This window comes from Triturus cristatus, chromosome 11, assembly GCF_964204655.1.
Source record: "Triturus cristatus chromosome 11, aTriCri1.1, whole genome shotgun sequence".
Taxonomy (NCBI): Eukaryota; Metazoa; Chordata; class Amphibia; order Caudata; family Salamandridae; genus Triturus; species Triturus cristatus.
Genome location: NC_140594.1, coordinates 497,311,588 through 497,328,881, shown reverse-complemented (window position 1 = coordinate 497,328,881; position 17,294 = coordinate 497,311,588). Strand labels below are relative to the sequence as shown.

General features: G+C 47.3%; 1 protein-coding gene across 4 annotated transcripts in view; it reads left to right on the top strand.

Moving 5' to 3' along the window:
* Positions 1–17,294, top strand: part of LOC146784474 (guanylate-binding protein 7-like) — a 622,481-nt gene that overhangs the window by 22,338 nt on the left and 582,849 nt on the right. For 2 of the 4 annotated variants that reach the window (XM_085633261.1, XM_085633262.1), the window contains exon 2: positions 16,886–16,978. The exons of the other annotated variants lie outside the window; for them this stretch is intronic. The gene's annotated coding sequence lies outside the window, so the exon portion shown is untranslated. The remainder of the gene's footprint in view (positions 1–16,885; positions 16,979–17,294) is intronic. 4 annotated transcript variants of the gene reach the window in all.

Below are 17,294 nucleotides of genomic sequence, written 5' to 3'. Positions count from 1 at the left end.
CAGCCCCCTGAGCACGTTAAAAGACGGGAGAGGTATCGTTGGAAAGGGGAGAATCTCCCCTTTCCAATGGTACCCCTCCCCAGTGGATCCCTGCTTGGGGATCACCACAGGATGGTGATCCCCAAGCAGGGATCCACCCACTGGACACCAGGGAGGGGGGAGCGCCCCCTTGGGCAAGGGCCTTTGCTCCCCCCAAATAACGTTGGCACCATTGAGTCTTTTTTCCCCCCCTGGGGGGCAAAAAGCCCACTAGACACCAGGGAATTAAAAAAAAAAAAAATAGGGGTGGGGGCTGCCCAAAACGGGCAGGCCCATGCCCCAACCCCACCCCCCAAATACTACAGTCTTTCTGCCCCACCCCCGGGGGGGCAGATGGGGCATTGGCCCCTAATCTGCCTCTTCGGGGGGGCAGAAAGCCCACTAAATACCAGGGATTAGTTTTTAGGTTTTTTTTAGGGTGGGGGCTGCCTGCAACGGGCACGCCAATGCCCCCACCCACCCACCACTATTACAGCCTTTCTGCCCCCCCTGGGGGGCAGATGGGGCATCGGCCCCCAATCTGCCCCCCTGGGGGGGGGCAAAAAGCCCACTAGACACCAGGGAATTAAAAAAAAAAAATAGAGGTGGGGGCTGCCCAAAACGGGCAGGCCCATGCCCCCACCCCACCCCCCAATTACTACAGTCTTTCTGCCCCCCCGGGGGGCAGATGGGGCACTGGCCCCTAATCTGCCCCTTCGGGGGGGGGGCAGAAAGCCCACTAAATACCAGGGATTCGTTTTTTTTTAGGGTGGGGGCTGCCCGAAACCCACCAGCCATCATTACAGCCTTTCTACCCCCCCCTTGGGGGCAGATGGGGCATTGGCCCCTCATCTGCCCCTTCCGGGGGGGCGGAAAGCCCACTTGACGCCAGGGATTTTTTTCGCGAAATTTTCTTTAGGGTGATGGATTTTATTTAGGGTGGAGGCTGCCCAAAACGGGCACGCCAATGCCCCCACCCCCGCCACCATTACAGCCTTTCTGCCCCCCCTGGGGATTTTAGGCCCTAGCGCAGTTGGCACGTAGGCAAACCTAGCAAACCTGTACATTTTTTAAAACTAGACACCGAGGGGAATCCAGGATGGGGTGACTTGACTGGCTCTCACCAGGTTCTGTTACCCAGAATCCATTGCGAACCTAAAAATGTGTCCAAAATAACAAATTTTCCTCACATTTCTGTGGTGGAAAGTTCTGGAATCTGCGTGGGTCCACAAAATTCCACCCACCCCGCGTTCCCCAAAGTCTTCCGAGAAAAATGGCACCTCACTTGCGAGGGTAGGCCTAGTGCCCGCATCAGGCAAGGGCCCAAAACCAATTGAGGAGACATCAACATTACCTATCACAAAACAACCTGGTTTTGCAAAGGGGGTCCCATGAGTTTTTGGCCCCGGGCTTGGCGGCTATCTAAAGAAACTTACCAAACCCACACATTTCTGAAAACTAGACACCCGGGGGATTCCAGGGAGGTATGGCTTGCGTGGATCCCCCAACGTTTCCTTACCCAGAATGCCCTGCAAACCTCAAATTTAGCTGAAAAAATCACCTTTTTCACACATTTGTGTGTGGGAAAGTTGTGACATCACTGGGCTGACACAAATTTCCTACCACCCAGCATTCCCCCGGGTCTCCCGATAAAAACGGTGCCTCACTCGTGTGGGAGGCCCAAGTACCCGCGACAGGCAAGAGCCCACAACGTATTGAGGCGACATGAAAATTGCCTATCTCAAAAAGACCTGGTTTTGCAAGGGGGGTCACTTGGGTTTTTGGCCCGGTGCTCGGCGGCCACCTAGGGAAACCTACCAAACCCACACATTTCTGAAAACTAGACACCCAGGGGATTCCAGGGAGGTATGGTATGCTTGGATCCCCCAACGTTTACTTACCCAGAATGCCCTGTAAACCTCAAATTTAGCTGAAAAGATCACCTTTTTCACACATTTTTGTGTGGGAAAGTTGTGGCATCACCGGGCTGACACAAATTTCCTAGCACCCAGCGTTCCCCTGGGTCTCCCGATAAAAACGGTGCCGTTTCCTGTCGCAGGCACTAGGCCGACCCACACAAGTGAGGTACCATTTTTCTCGGAAGACTTTGGGGAACACGGGGTGGGTGGAAATTTGTGGATTCATGCAGATTCCAGAACTTTCCACCAGAGAAATGTGGGGAAAATGTGTTTTTTTTTGGCAATTTTTTAGGTTTGCAAGGGATTCTGGGTAACAGAACCTGGTGGGAGGCAGTCAAGTCACCCCATCCTGGATTCCCCTGGGTGTCTAGTTTTAAAAAATGTATAGGTGTGCTAGGTTTCCCTAGGTGCCGGCAGAGCTATGGTTCAAAAACTACAGCTAGGCACTTTGCCAAAAAAGGGTCATTTTTCGCTACAAAATTGAGGTGTGTCCACGTTACGTTTTGCGCCATTTCCTGTCGCGGGCACTAGGCCGACCCACACAAGTGAGGTACCATTTTTCTCGGAAGACTTTGGGGAACACTGGGTGGGTGGAAATTTGTGGATCCACGCAGATTCCAGAACTTTCCACCAGATAAATGTGGGGAAAAAGTGTTTTTTTGGCAATGTTTTAGATTTGCAAGGGATTCTGGGTAACAGAACCTGGTGGGAGGCCGTCAAGTCACCCCATCCTGGATTCCCCTGGGTGTCTAGGTTTAAAAAATGTATAGGTTTGCTAGGTTTCCCTAGGTGCCGGCAGAGCTAGGGTTAAAAAACTACAGCTAGGCACTTTGCTAAAAAAGGGTAATTTTGCATTGTGAAAATGTGGTGTGTTCACGTTGGGTTTTGAGCCATTTCCTGTCGTGGGCACTATGCCTACCCCTACAAGTGAGGTACCATTTGTATCGGGAGACTTAGGGTAATTCAGATTTGTAAAGGAACTGTTATTACCTATTGACTTTCGATGCATTTCTGCCTTCCAAATGAAAGACATTGTGTAAAAAAGAAGTCATTCTAAAAAATGACTGCTAATTCTCATGCTAGTATGAGTATTCCCAAATTCGGAAACGTGCAAATATCTACTGTTTCTAAACTCTATATTTTGTTCCCATTTCAGAAATACATAGGTGTCTTTCATACCGATTTTTCAATGTACACATTCTTACAGAATAATTACTATATACCCGGTACATAATAAAAAACCATTGCAAGTTGCTGCTCAGTCTTTGGCTCTGGGTTCATCGGGTTCTTGGTGAACCTACAAGTCCTATATATCCCCACAACCAGTAATGTCCAGCGGATGTAACGGTATATTGCTTTCAAAGAGCTGTCATAATTAGAAGGAGTATGTAAAAAGATTGAGAGGGACCCCTTGATACTCAAGGGAAATAAGGTACTTTAAACCGGAAAAAAGAGAGAAAATTCACTTGATTCTACAATTTGAAAAGCATAAAGTATTATGTCAAAAAAGTCTATGTGAGAATTTTTTTATTTAAAACCGTATTTCTCATTGTTTAAACAAATAAAAATCACAAAACATTTCATGATACTTCAAATCAAGTTATTAAAAAAACATCATACAGTACATTTCAATCCAATCTCATTCACATTAAACAATATGACACAATTATGACCAGCATAATATGGATGTCAGAAAGCGTCTCAGGGAAAGACGTCCTCACGATAGCACTCAAACAGCGGATCATCCGCTTTTGAAGAAGGTAAAACGTTGTAGTTGAATTTATAACTAGTTTATTTCATGTAACTGGTCTTCAGTATGATACTTCTCATACTTATAAAGATTGATTCAAACGACGATGAAGTTCGCAACTACATTTTCATTCATTAGGCAAACAATTTTTTCAGATGTCCCCGATGCATTTCGGGACTCGCCCTTCGTCAGGGGGATAATTCCACAAAAGAAAAGAAGGACAATAGGCATCGATACAGGATGTAAAACCATAATAGTATGGTGAATAGTGGTTAGCACGTGATGAGAAGCGTGTCTCAATACTATCGAAATATTGGTGGTGCTCATATTCAAAACATGCGAGCTAAAGAAAATAAGGAACACGAACTGTGTTACAGTTGTGGGTGTTAATACAGGAATGAAACCAAATGATGTCTGTTTAAAATTACGGAAAAGAGTACTCAAAAATGTGATCAAGCACACAGGAATGAACTAAAACAGGTGAGTGAAGGGCACACATGTATACACGTTAAAAATCACGGTGTAAATAAAGTTTGTTAGTGCACGAAAAGATAAACACAACCGGTGTAGGTGAAAGGAACACAAGTGTTCGCGTTGAGAATCGTGGTATAGATAAAGTTGGGTGATGCTGAAATCATTAGCGTGATAGATGAGAAAAAAATGTACCAGTGAATTCCTAAAAAAACAAATAGAACAGGAGGTGCTCAAGAACAATAAAGTGCACGAATGATAGTATAGAAATCTAAATAAGAGAGTGTAACAAACACGGTCATCTAAAGTACCTGAAAAGTGCCAAAACCGCGGTGTGCGTAGCCTCATCGAAATAGTTGTGGGACATACACAGCAAACTCCGGAACTATATCCCGTAAACTCGGAAATGGTAAAAATAGTGACGCTCAAGGGCGTATCATGTGACTGAAGAAGTATGAAGAAAGACTTGCGTGTATATGGTGTAACCACGGTAACCAAACATTGACAAATCGGACATAGAGGAACGTAAAACAATTCTGGTTCGTAATTCTGTCAAGTCATGTAACTCGAAGAGTTGCATACATAGGGAGTATCAACAGTAACATAGATAAAATAAATCAAACATAATGTAACGTAAACAAGTTAATTCCTCAATGTGTCATGGCACATAAACAGTGAGATGATAAAAATCAAACTAAAAATAAAGGTAGATGAAACGTAAAGTGAAAAACAGGAAATGACAGACATTCCAAGGGAAATCACCAAATATCATGGAAACTGCAAAAATAGGTGACAATTATAGGTAACAACTAAATTAAAGGCGTTCGTTGAGTCCAGAAGGGTAAACAGAGTTCAGTCTATTTATCCAGAAAAGTTCACGTTGTAACAGGAAGGCACTGTTGTCTCTCCCTCGTTGTGTCGTGACTTGTTCTAAAATAAGAAATCTCAATTGGCTGTAATTGTGTTTGTTTTCAGAAAAATGTGGTCCTTTGATCGTGCTTATCCACAGCGTGATGTGCACATGTAAAGAAGAGTAATCGGACTTTACATTTTATGTCTGTCTCCATATTATGCTGGTCATAATTGTGTCATATTGTTTAATGTGAATGAGATTGGATTGAAATGTACTGTATGATGTTTTTTTAATAACTTGATTTGAAGTATCATGAAATGTTTTGTGATTTTTATTTGTTTAAACAATGAGAAATACGGTTTTAAATAAAAAAATTCTCACATAGACTTTTCTGACATAATGCTTTTTAAATTGTAGAATCAAGGGAATTTTCTCTCTTTTTTCCCATAATTAGAAGGAGTTACAGGTGAAAACGTTGACACAAAAGGCGCTTTTTTTCAACAAATTTTCAATTTATCCTATATTTAACTGTTAGTTTCTATAAAGAAACCTTGATGGATCTACACAAATGACCCCTTGCTGAATTCAGAATTTTGTCTACATCTCTAAAATGTATAGCTTTCCAGGATCCATTATTGCTTGTGTACCCATTACTACCATTAACTGGAAGGAGGTCGAAAGCACAAAAAATAGCAAAAATAGGCTATGTCCCAGAAAAATGCCAAAACTGTGTAAAAAATGTTGGGTGTCTGACAAAAGTCTGGTATCCCCTAAAAGCTGGAAAAATGGTGATTTCAGCCCCACAAACCCTTTTTTGATAACACTTGCAGGGAAAAAAACAGATGCTTTCATTTGCAGCCCGTTTTTCCCATTTTCCCCAAAAAAACCTACATTTTGCTGTATTTTGGCTCATTTCTGTGACCCCTCCAGGGGAATCCACAAACCCTGAGTACTTCCAGAATCCCCATGATGTTGGAAGAAAAGGACGCAAATTTGGCATGGATACCTTATGTGGTCAAAACGTTACAGGGGCCTCAGCGCGCACTACCCCAAATAGCCAAAAAAGGGCGTGGCACAGGAGGGGGAAAAGGCCTGGCAGCGAAGGGGTTAATGCCTAGGGTCGGTCGCGTATGCTGAATCCATTAGGACAAAGTAGGAACAGCTCAAACAGACATTGCGCTTCACATTCGTAACTCTGGAGCAACATCTCGGTCGGCCTCAGTTGTCCTAGGGAGGGGCACAATAGATTGTATATAACCATATTCAAAGCCTGCTTTCCTAAGGAGTTCATCCATAGGCACAAGAAGGATTTCTAAACCTGACCTGGTAAGTAGAATATGAGCGATACAGATACAAATATTAAAAAACATGCCACCATAGCGAAGGTGGGGTGGGTAGATAGTCCATCACCGAATCGCAGTTAGCCAAGCAAGCACGGCAGACCACATAACAATGATAGGGGAAGGGTCTCTGAAGGAAAGCCTTATGTAATACCCATAAGTGTAAATGCGTCTTGGCAGATAACCGCAGAATGTTAATACACCAGACATTTTGAATTGTGACAGTCACACATTTTGAGGCTTTTAATTAGCCCAGAACCCATAAGGTAACAACTTACACTGCTCCAGTCTCTTGTCTCTGTGCACAACGGTACCATGCTGACCCAGTGCTTCGCAGAAGCAGTAGAAGCCTGGATGGCAGGTTACATAAACTGAACTTTCTGCTATTGACCAGGGTCTCCCACTTGGACTCAGCTTAGGTTGATCATTGGGCATCTGCACGCATGCATTAAATATCACCATACACATACCTGGCCCGCTTGTCACATGAGTATGGCGGGAACAGGATGTATTCAGAAAGGAAAGAATAGCGTGTAATATAATCTTGAACAAAATGAATAAATTAAGGAAGGCCGCAGTCGATGATGAAGAAAGGAGTACCATCAACGTAGTAGTGCAACTATAATGCTCCAGCAGGCTGTTGCGTCCCACGGCCCGCCTCTTACACGTCTGAAGCCCCCCCCCCCCCCGAGTAACATTCCCTCTACTCCATCTTACAAGTCTTCACTTCCTCATGCTTAGTACAGTACGCTCTCCTCAGCAGAGGGGACTTCAAGGATAGGCACTGAGCATGAAGGTCGGGGAAGGGAGCCCAGTCAAAGATGAGAAAGAACATAATTTCACATGTTCTGTCAAGAGCAACAGATGAGCAACTGGTAGGTGCAATGTGTCCGCATAGGAAACATGTATAGGTCGCGCAGTTGACATCATATAGCCCTGTACAACAATGTCATAGCTAAGCATAATGGACTGACATATCGTACAGTTATCGATCATAGCATGTTCATGCTGAAGGTCATCTTAGCGTCACACAAGCAGCAGAGAAAGTATAAGATCTTTCCTAGGGGAAGTGGTTGTCACTACAGCCAAGGGCAAGGTGCATAGGATTTAGGAGCAGTGGAGTAGGGCTGCCCCCCTCCCCCATTCACGTTTGGTCAGGGCACACTCATCAACAAATAACCAGCTTTAGCTACAATCAGAGCATGCTACATAGAGCATATTCAGAAAATAAACTAGATTTAATGTCGGTATTAGGGCCACAATAAGATCACAAAAGACAGACAGCAAACTCAAACACCATTTGGAATAACCAACGCTGGGCAGGGTATGGGGCCTAGTCACAGAGGAGGAAGACCATAATTGCAAATGGTCTGCACAGAGTGGCACATAGTTCAGTCATGCAAGAGGTTGTCCCATCTAAGCACCAGGGATTAACATTGAATTTTACAGGGACCTATCATAGCATGTCCATAGGCGAAGGTCGCAATACCTTCTAAGGGCATGTATAGAAAGTGGAAGTAAGCTAGTATATGACCACAAGATTTGCTGGGTGGAAGTGGGTTATTACAACAACCATGTACGCAGTGCACTCAAGACAGTGGTAACCGGGTAGTCCTCGCCCCTTAAATGTCCAAATGTGCGACAGCGGCAAGAGAGATTGCTCCATAATAGAACCAATATTGGTAAATCACCCACTTGATTTAACCCGAAGGTGGCCTAGAGTGCATTCAGAGGTATAAACTTGAAGTAAGGACAGTATCATGGCCCAATCATGGGACACGCTTGGTCACACATGTTATCGGCTGTATACATTTTCAACCTGCCAGGGTGTTTTACAGCTAGAGCGTCATTTTGGGCTGCAGTTGTTTCAAGTGGTCTAATAGAAAAGAAAAGGAACAAATCAAATGGCTTGGCCACCATGCCACCAAAGCAGACAAAATAGACATAATGCTTTACCACGGCGTAAGATGGTCTCAATTGAATTGCATGAGCGCAATAGAAGGCGATAAGAGTCTAGGCTGCAAGGTCATGGCTCAATTAGGGGTAACAAAAGTGTGCAAAGGAACTCCAACTGACATGGTGTAGGTACAGAGTGTCAACTATACCACAAGTGGGCAGACAGTAACATATACACCTAAATACCTTTGCTGCCCTACCGGAAGTGGCATCATGCCAGGGGTCACGGGGGAGGTGAGATCTCGCACTCACCATGGCCTGCTTCAAGCCAGTTGGCCACAGAAACAATACTACCCTGGGCAGTGAAGAAACACTAAGGGGCAGTCCCCTCTAGTGTCCAGCTGCGAGTGACATGTTTATCTACCCTCCCTTTATTTTTTAGGTCTCGCCTGGCATAGGCTGCGCACATGTGCAGTCTTGCTGGCGAGATTTAAGGACTTTGGTTATTTTCTGTATGGGGCTTTAAGCCCCACCCCTCTTTTCCATTGGCCGGCGTCACCGTTTATGCTAAACGGTGGCCAGCCAATGGAAAAGAGCAGCTTGTGACATTTGGACGGGCTCGTCTGCCTTCCGTGCGTCGCGAAAGCTTTCTTATCTTTATGGGGCCATGTGTTTAAACACATGGCCCCATAAAGAAAAGAAAGCTTCCACAACGGACGAAAGTGAAAGCGGACCGTGCTTGCTTTAGGAATGTTTCGACGGCACCCTTGTAGGGTGATACGGCACAGGCTCCATTGATGTGTTTTATTTACAGCTATTTTGCGTGCATTGTTTTTTAATATACTCCTGCTAGGGATGTATGACTTATGCATGTACGCTCTGAACACGTTGGAGCTGAAATGGCATGTAATAGACATGTATACATTATTCATGCAAGCACTGGGAATGTATTAAAAATGCATCTGTTGAGCAGACGTTTATGAAGCATGCATTGCCCACAGTATGGAACTATTACAAATGCTGTATATGGTATACTACAACTGGTGCCCATGTATGCCAGCATCATGTGCCCACCCGGTGGCACCTACCTGCTATGACGGCCGGTGATCTCTGCCCTCCATCGGGTCATAGCCAGACTTGCAAGGTGAAGCTGTCCCTGGGCTGCTCGTAGGCAGCTCGGAGCCGAAGCTGCCCTCCATGCCCATTGAAGTAGAGCGCCCTCTGCTCCGGAGCGCCCGAGTCGGTCGTGGTCGGTGATGGCTGTGCCGGTGCTCCAGGCCACCGGTGGAGCGACGGCCCCGAGCGAGGCTGGTGGCGCACCCGTCCTGCGGGCCGCTGCTTGGTCGCGGGCACAGGGTGTCCCGGCACGCCCACAGGGACTGCTCATCCATCCTGCAGCAGTGCCCGGCAGCCAGCGCTGCCCACAGGAGCCCGAGCGGCAGAAGCAGGGCGCAGAGTCGCATCCCGGAGCTTCCCCTCCCTCAATCCCTCCCGACCGTCCAGCTTTGGAGTCTTCCCTGCCCCCGTGACCCTGTGTTTCTCTCGGGGCTCATTACGGGAATTCCGTCTCCATGTGCCCCTGTGCCCTTGCTGCTTCGTGGGCTTCAGAGCGCACGTGCCTCCCGCGCCCCGGTCCTCCTCTCCGGACCCCTGTCCTGTCCTGCCGATTCCCCTATCCTTCTTCTACGGACTCCCCTCTGCACCCCTCTGTGCCCTCTGTGCTCCCCACCCTACCCCTTTACTCCTCTATGCGCTCCCTGTGCCCCCTTAGCTCTGGGCTCCCCTGGGGGATCTCGCCCTCATTCACCTGTGCTCCTCCCCGTATCCTGCTGCTCCTGCGGGGCTCTGTCCCCTGGCTGCCTCCCTGCCTCTTGCCTCTCAGCCACTGCAACTACCTCGCGTCCCCTCTCCTCACTACTTGATTTGAATTTCCTCCCTGATTTATTCGCCGCTCCTGGAAGTACAGGTCTCAGAGTATCTCGCTCTTTCAGTCCCCCATCCCAAAACTAGATACCCCCTTCCACTTCTTGTGGGGTATTCGCCCCTTTCTTTTTAATATAAGCCACCCTTACTTTTCACTAGAGCCCACTCCCTCACAAAAGGGAGGGGGGAGCCCCCCTAGGAGGGTGAGTGAAGAAGGGCTTGCTATTCTTCCCGGGTGGCTGGGGCCCCATCACAGTCCACTCACACCAACCAAATCAAGAAGGATGGAGCAGGCAGCTGTCCTGACACAGACTAACCACGGACAATCAGATGTCCCAGGGGATCCTCACCCCCCGCACTGCCCAGGCAGGAGTAACGCGATGATGATGCGGCTAACACTCTGTGCCCCGCTCACAGACCTCCACAGGCACCGAGAGATCTCAGCACTGCCCTCCCCTGCTCCTCCACAACCCGGGACGGATGAGGTGATGATGTCAATGGTGGTGAGGCTGGCAAACGGCGCCCCCTTCCTTGCCTTCCAGCCGCCCTTGGACACAAATTCTAGTCCAGACACCCACACTATAGATGCCCCCCAACCCACGGGGCGCCTCGAGACAGCCTGCTCGGGAACGAGGCATTGCAGCCAGCTGTGATGCAGTCGAGGCAGGCACTCTGGCCCCTCTTCTTTCACTTTTTCAAACATCCCTCAAACAGATGAGATAATAAGTCCGACTTCTTGGGCTACAGCTGCCCCCCCAACGCCCCGCCACTAATACTGCAGGGGGTCCTCGCACAACCGCAGCGAGACTGTGGTAGTGATGATGAGGGTGATGATGAAGCAGTCACCTGTCCTTTGATTTCCAGCCTTCCGAGCAGGAGCTGTTCAGGCAGTTAGGCAATGCCTGCCCCTCCCCCCCCGCTGCTCCACAGAATACCCACGCCTGCACGAGCCAGGGAGCGACGAGGTGTTTGTGGGGAGGGCACCAACACACTTCATAGTTCCATTATGGGCACAAGACCCCCACCCACACCACAGCAGAATAAGCATGCATGAATAAATACACCACACAATTTTTGTTTGGGAGAAAATTATTGCTGCAGGTTTATTTCATACAAAAGTATGCAACATACGGTGGGTTATCTTATGGGCGATCCAAGGGCAGGCAGCCGTACTAACCTATGCTGCCCTGCCCGCCTGATGAGCCAGGCACTGTGGAAAAAAACCCCAACCAGCACTACCCTTATCGGGGTGATCCCCTTACTGGATGACGTGACACATTGGTCCCTTATTACTCACGCCCCTTTCAGGGCGGAGCGTAGCAAGGCAAGCCCCCGGTTGTTCAGGCCCCCAACCGCCCTAGGGACTAACGGGGCGCCGACGTCATTGTTCCAGGACCCTCTCCTGAGGCTCCTGTGGGTTTGGCTCTGGCACCCCTATTGTGCTCTTGCAGAGGTATTTTCTGTACCCAGCCTGCTTCCAGATCGCCCTGTAACTCCTCCACAGCTCTGGAGGTGGCCCCCGTCGCCTACCGAGCCGCCCACCAACCAACAGCACTTTAATCACTTGTACCCAGCTCCCTCCAGTGTCTCTTGCATGTCCAAGAGGAACAGGTCCATTCCAACCTGTGACAAGTGAACCATATCGGCATCAAAATAGCCTCTCACCTTCATTTGGATCAGCTCATGTCTGATAAACCCAAGACCTCTTTGGTCTGTGAACTTGCGCATTGCACTGTTCACCCTTTTGCGGGAATGTTCAACCGCTTCGTTGGACTTCGCCCCGTGCCAGGCCAAGCGTGGCACTATTTCAGACCAAAAAAGCTTGCATTGTCCCATGCGCTTGCTAATCTCCCCCAGGTCAGTCTTCATGGCCTGTAAGAGAGCACACCTGCCCATGGAAGTGAGATCGTTGCCTCCCAGGTGTATTATCAAGATGTTGGGAAAGCCTTCCCGCCCTGCCAGGTCCTGTTCTAGCCTATTCAGCAGGCTGGACCATCTCATGCCGGGGAAACCCCACCAGACCACGTTAGTATGTGGGAAACCCTGCATCCACTTCCTGCGCGCCGTCCACTGGGCCAGTCTGGCGACGAACGAGTGGCCGATCACCCACACTTGGAATCCTGGCAAAATAAATGGATGCAATTTTACACACTTATTTAATACTTTCCGTATTTGCAAAAGCATTACATGTTATGCTGTTCATCTTCACTGCACACATATATACACAGGACGCAAAATCCGTCACCGTAATTCACTGCACACATTACAACAGTCCCTTGTTGCGGGGGGGGCAAGCGCATGACATGCTGCCAGTAGCTGTCCCACTCAAGGACGAATGCAGCGCTTGAAGCAAGGGGATTCCCATCGACCCAGTATAGGGTGCGTAGGGAGACATATAGGGTGCGCAGGGAGACATATAGGGTGCGTAAGGAGAGGTATAAGGTGCGCAGGGAGAGGTATAGGGTGCGCAGAGAGAGGTATAAGGGGCGCAGGGAGAGGTATATGGGACGCAGGGAAAGTAGATTTTGAAGCATTAAAAGAAAGCAGGGAGGAGGGCTTTTCTGTGGTTAGGGGTGGGGTGAGAGGTGCAGGGGATATAGACTCTGAGGCGTTACATCCAATATTTTTTTAAAACAGGGGAATATAGATGTATGCATACTCCTCATTCCAGGAGAATGCTAAAAACAAGAATTGGCATAGCCAATAGGTCTTGCCTTTGGGATTTTATAAGTATTTAGTTATGCAGCACAATATCCTTGTTGCAACAACATCAAGTGTTGCATGGCTAAACACATAAGGTCCCAAAGGCGAGACCTATTGGCTATGCCAATGCTTATTTCTCCATGTTGGCATGTCACTCTAGTGCCACACTGAAAATTGATTCACAGCCAGACATCCATCTGCGACAATGGGAAACAGCCCCATGTGCCTAGAATGTAGTATAGTAGTTTTGAGTTGTAACCTGCATTCAGTGTTGTGCTTTAGTGTCCCATGGATTGCAGTACAATATAGAGCTTAATGTTCATAGGAGGCAGTGAACAGGAGTGGTCAGTAGCGGCTGCTACTGAACGGGGGAGGTGGGGTGGGGGGAAGTGAAGGGGGGAATACAAAATAATATAAAAAGACTTAACTGGGTTCCGCCGGCAGCCGCCTCGCCTTCAACGTCTTTTCCATGCCACAACAGGAAGCACACAGCCTCCCAGAATCCCCTGGCCAATCACATTGGTCTGAGCACTGTGGTTTGGCGCTCAGACGGGGACAGGGACGCTGTGCATGTTCCCTACCAGGCCGTGTAATGCAGCGTGATGGGAAACATGCAAAGTGCACATGACTGTTTGGCCAGTGTGAACTTTAGAGTGTGCCTAACACTCCTCCCCCCTGTCCCCTGCTCTGGCCAGCCTCACCTGCGCATATCTAAGCAGGAAGGAAAATTAAAATGGTAATAACTAATGATAATAACAATCATTTTAGTTTTCCTTTTTAAACTGCTCGCAGAGCAGTGGGGCTATGCTCCTCTGCCTTATCGGAGGAGCCGCCACTGGTAGTGGTTTAGTGTACAAATGATACAGCATCCCAAAGATGTGGTGTGGCAAGTTAGGGACATATTTACAAGGGCATTGTGTCAAGGGATTATCACTTTTTCCAAGGCTCCAGTGGCGCAATGCCTTGCTCCATATTAACAAGGCCGCCTTGTAAATATGGCCCTTCTAGCTACAGTTTTCTGCAGCAAAAGGGTGTGCAATGGGTGTTGCTGTGGGTGGTCCAAGCAACACCCATAGCTTTGCATTGCTGGAGTTGGTTGTAAGACTGACGCAACTCCAGCAATGTGTCAGAACACGCCTGGTTTGAGAAGGCGTAGTGATTTTAACGCAGTGAAAAGTTATACATTTTGCTGCATCAGTTCTACATCGCTTTTAATGTGGGAACGCCTACTCTGCATACTTTATACCTGGCACAGGTATAATGTGAACCAGGCCTCTACAAACTGACGCACTGGGCCCAATGCGTCTTTTTGTAAATATGGAGCAGTGTGAAGTAGTGATTGAACTGCCGCTGCGTAAAAGAAAATTATGCTGCGGCGGCGCTAGCTCCTTGTTAATATGCCCCAATCATCCCTGCAATGCAGGCACCCTTGCACCTGCAAGGGTGTCTGCCCTGGTGCTAGGCAGTTTTTTTAGCGCTGGTGCAAGGGAAAACACAGGGGTGCACAAGTATTCTTGTAAATACGGCGCATCCCTGCATTTTTTGAATGAGGCAGCTCTGCACAGCTAAATTGCTTGCAGCGCTGCACCATTTCATTGTAAATATGCCCCAGAGTGTCGCTGGTATGCAGCGTGTGCTGACATTGTGGGATGTTTTAGTGCTTTAATGTCCTTGAAATGAAGTTTCATGGAAAGTTTACAATGACAGAGCTGCGTTTTAGAAGTCAATTGTTTTGTGCTACAATGAAGACAAAGATGCAGAATTAAAACATGGCTCTGTGTTTTTTAGAATCTACTGGGTGATGCTAGGTAAAGGTCACAAGGTTAAACAGTGCACTGATGGAAAATTAATTATTTTTTCAAGGAGGGCAGTAGTTCTGCAGGAGGCTGTTCACAACGTGGTGTCAAACACCAGCACTGCATTGACCTCTGCGGCCCTTCTGTCTACAAGCTGCATTGCACCTGTTTTATGTTCTGGTGTTGCCAGCTACAAGCACTCTTGAAGTCCACTGGCACACCCTCCCCAGCTAACGTCCAGCCACATTTTCCCTTTCTGCTTTCAGTCTTCAAGTCTTTGCTCAATAAAGAACCCACCTCTCCAAGTTTCAAGGTCTGCAGCTGCTAAAACACAACCCCCTCCCTTTAGCCTCACTTTTCTCCAGGCTCGTGGCCCTTGCCTTTAGGAAAGTGTAATTATTTCTGTACCTAGCAACATTGTTGGCAATCTGGCAGTATGCTTCAGCTTGCCACCACCATCATCTCACTTTTGCGTGAAAATATTTTGCCGCAAGTAACTTGATGCACCACTTCATAGCCAAAAATGCTATACTCATAAACCACATTTACAGAACCTCAAGTTTCCCAGGTCCATGTGTGAGTAGCTCATTCAGTACATGGTTTCTAGTCCTACTTGTTCCATTATAAAATCAGGACTACACATGCCAGAAAGGTAAGAAACATCCTCGACCAGATGAACATCTTTCCCATGGACCTGGGAAGATTGACAACTTTTCACATAATGTGCGGTTGTTTATCGTGCCTAAAATGCTATGTGGTAGGCTGTTTCAACTATAGTGCAGTGTAGTGTGGTTATTCATTGGCAACAGGTTACAGTGTAGTGTGTTAGTGTCATTAAGATGCAATACGGTACAGTCAGTTAGAATCCTAAAGTATACAGTGCAGTGTGGAGATTTGCGCCCCAGGGGTTTAAATAGTGTGCAGATTTACTATCCCTAGGATAGTGGTTATATATGGATACTCAGGCAGTGAGAGCTAACCTCATAACTCTGTTATTCCTTTTTAGGTCTCGCCTGACCCAGCGCATGCGCTGGTCTGGCGAGACTTATTGAGAGGGCTCCAAAAAGTGCTACCAGGCCAGCCTAGAGCTACAGTGCATGTGCGCGGGCGCGCGCGCCGCGCTTGACCACGATTACTTTTGCGGCCGCACGGCCGCTTGTTTACTCTCTTTCTTGTGAGTTGCTCTCCCCTTACACTTGCTCTCCGAGTTGCTTCCGCCACCTAATCCCCTTCCCCTTTGGAATGTTTTTTAAATTAATTTATATAAACCATCCCTACGTTCTATCCCTTGCTGGTGCCACTGAATGGCTGACTCTCCCCGTCCTGTTTTTCCTGGGATATCGCAGGCACCTCAACTCGCTTTAAAAAATAATTCACAATCCCCCTTCTCCCAGCTCCTTTATTGCTCCACACTTCAACCACAATTAAGGCAACTGGCCCTACTTCACTTAAATGGAACCCGCTCGCATCTCTTAAATTGCCCCCCACCCCCACTTGCAAATCTGTCATCATGCTCATAAGCTTAAAAATAAGCATTGGCATTGCCAATAGGTCTCGCTTTTGGGACCTTATAAGTGTTTAGCCATGCAACAGTTGCATAACTAAATACTTATAAGGTCCCAAAAGCGAGACCTATTGGCCATACCAATGCTTGTTTATCTTGGTTTTATAATTTGTGTAAGTGTACATTTATGATTTGTTAGAAATGACCATCTTTTGTGTGGTATTCCCCTAAATGTATACATTCTGTAGCGTAACACGTTTGTTGGCATTAGTACTCTGTGCACTTTAAACATGGTAAAATTATCATACATCCAATTGGCACATATAATTCACTTTTAAGTCCCTAGTATATGTTACTACCTGTACCAATGGCCTGTAGTGGACTGCAGCAATCATTGTAACACTCACCAAGTATTGGCAAAGCCAATAGGTCTTACCTATGTGAGAGCTATTGGCTTTGCCAATGTCTTTTAGCCATGTTGTTCAGCAGTGCGGTTGGTGTTCAGCATGGCTAAAAGGGATTGGTGTAGCATAGAGGAGAGTGACATGGAGTTGCATACAGTAGTGTGACATACTGCAGAGTGGCCTAGAGTAGAGTGGCACAGGGTAGAGTGCTTGCAAGAGATATTGTATAAACTCAGGGCTTTGCAGTCCACCCATTGCTTACCATTCGTTAGCTAATTTGTCACTCTTATTTGCTGCCTTGTTACTAGGTAGCACCTGCCGTTGTCACCTCCTCTTTATCGTCTGGAGCTTGGACTAAGTACAGCTTGATTGCTGTCCTTCAGCTGATCGCGCTGATCCAGGTACTATTTGTTTTCATATTTCTTCTTCCACCTCCCACACCCACCTTGTCCCTAATGCTTCTTACCCCTCCCAGCCTCCTTGTGTACATAAATTGCTGTGATGCGGTCAACGCTGGCCACATCAAAGTGCTTTTTCCCTCTTGTTTTGATCCATGCACCCAACATCTTGCTTTCTCTCACTCTTGTTCTTTTTGCTCTGTTTTCTTTATCTCCTGGAACAGAAGCAATCTCTTGTTAATGGTCCCCGTTTCATTCATCTGCCTGGCGCATGAAAAGAAAATCGTATTTCTCAAGTGTCCACAAGACAGCACCATTT